We start from the raw sequence: 2376 nt of genomic DNA on the forward strand, positions 1-2376 counted from the left end.
TAGGAAGCTTTCAGGTTGGGAGCAAACTGAGATGGAGAATCTGAAGGAAGAAAGCTCAAACAGACCCCTCACCACAGTCTCAGCACACAGAGCTGGGAACCACCCAGAAGGCCGGGCTCACCAGGGCCACCTCACCTCCTCCCCGCACACGGGGCTCCAGTGTTTCCCCTCCCTCTGTCCCTGTCTGCCAGCCCCCTCCCACCAGACCACAGCTCGTCTCCTGCCCACTGGAGGCCCCTCTAAGCCCTCCTCCCCACAACCACCCGTCCTCCTGGGGACCTGACCTCACCACGCCCCTGCTCGAAACTTCTTCAAGCTCCCATGGGAAAGCCCACCATCCTAAAGGGGACCTCCTCGGGGTTTCCTGCTCTGACCCCCACCTCTCTCAGCCCCGCCTCTTGCCCCAGGGCCCCTCACCCTAGCACTCAGGCCTGTCTCCTGCTCTGGACCTCTGTCCATCTTTTCTTTTCCCTGGGAAGAACCCCGCCCCCCCAACCAGCCCGCCAGCTCCTCCTCATCTTTAGGGTCTCCCAAGAACTGCCCCTTCCGCAAGGAGGTCTCCCCCACCCTGAGGGTCCCCTCCGCCTGGCCCCCACTCTCGCATTAGGCTCCCCTTGACCATCACGGGGCACCCCCTTGCGTTCGCCCACTCCTGCGGCTCACTTGGGATCCGCGACTCCGTGTCCGTCTGGTGGCCCCCAGACTGCCTGCGCTCTGCTCAAATATCGCCTGAACGAGGGCTCAGGAGGCAGAGACAGCCCTGCCTGGGGCTCTGGGGTGCGGACGGCCCACCCAGCGGTCCCGGTGGCACCGTCTTCTCTTTTTCCTTTAATATTTATTGATTTATACTGAAGTATAGTTGGTTTACAATATGTGTCAGTTTCTGGTGTATAGCAAAGTGATTCACATATGCTGTGCATGCATGCTCAGTCATGTCTGAGTCTTTGCAACCCCATGGACTGTAGCCCACCAGGCTCCTCTGTCCATGGAATTCTCCAGGCAAGAATACTGGAGTGGGTTGCCATGCCCGTCTCCAGGGGATCTTCCCGACCCAGGGATCAGACCCAGGTCTCCTGCGTTGCAAGCAGATTCTTCACTGTCTGAGCCACCGGAGAAGCCCATATATATCCTATATATAGCCTATAATATATCTATCTATATACTTTTTGATTCTTTTGCACTATAGGTTATTTTAAGATATTGAATGTAGTTCCCTGCACTGCGTAGTAGATCCTTATTGATTATTTTATGCATACTGGTGTGTACCTGCTAACCCCGTATTTCCAGTTCACCCACACACACACACACACACACACCATTTTCTTGGGTGGTTCTGCTGTTGAGAAAATTGAACCTCATGTGACTGTGAAGGGGCTGAAGGGGGAAGGTTGTAGGGAGGCCCCCAGCTCAGCATCTGCCCCTCCCGTGGGCAGTCAGGTCCCCCAGCTGTCCCCAGACGCCGCAGCAGGACCTCAGCCCTGTCCCCGGCCCCAGGCCAGCATCCAGCCAGGCTCCCTGAACCCCCACCTGCAGACCCCAGCTCCTCGGAGCAGGGACAGCCGGCAGCCCCCCCGGCCCCAGCACGTTCGCAGAGCCGCTAAGCCACGATTTATCACCAGCGAGTCCGGTGAGGAGCCTAATTGGCCCATAAATGTGGTCCGATAACCGCACCTGACACCCAAAGACACTGCAGGCAATTAGCACTTATTTATTTGCACGTGGTATTGACCACGCTCGGCTCCCGCCTCAAGGTCTGTGTGCACGCCAGGCTGGAGGGACAGGACTGGTTCACTACACTGCAGAGGGCACACTACGCACACGTGCACACACACACCGCACAAGTCCTCTCCACACACACCATGACGCACATACACAACTCCTCTCCACACGCACCACGACACACATACACCACACAGCTCCACTACACACATACTGCACAACTCCACTCCACACACACCACACACACACCACACACACTACACAAATACCATATACCATACACATACTACATACACACTACACAAAACCACACACACTACACACCACACATACCACACACAAACTACACACAGACCATACACACACTATGACACACATACACTACACACTTACCACACGAACACTACACACATACCAAACACTATACACATACTACACACACACTACACAAAACCACACACACACTACATACCACACACACAATACACACAGTACACGCCACACATACCACACACAAACCATACACTACATACCACACACCACATATACACAGACAACATACACAAACACCATCTATCATATCACACACACATCACACCTATTACACACAAACTCCACATATCACAAACACAGCACACACACTACACACACCACACA

This window comes from Dama dama, chromosome 20 (assembly GCF_033118175.1).
Source record: "Dama dama isolate Ldn47 chromosome 20, ASM3311817v1, whole genome shotgun sequence".
In the NCBI taxonomy this organism is placed as follows: domain Eukaryota; kingdom Metazoa; phylum Chordata; class Mammalia; order Artiodactyla; family Cervidae; genus Dama; species Dama dama.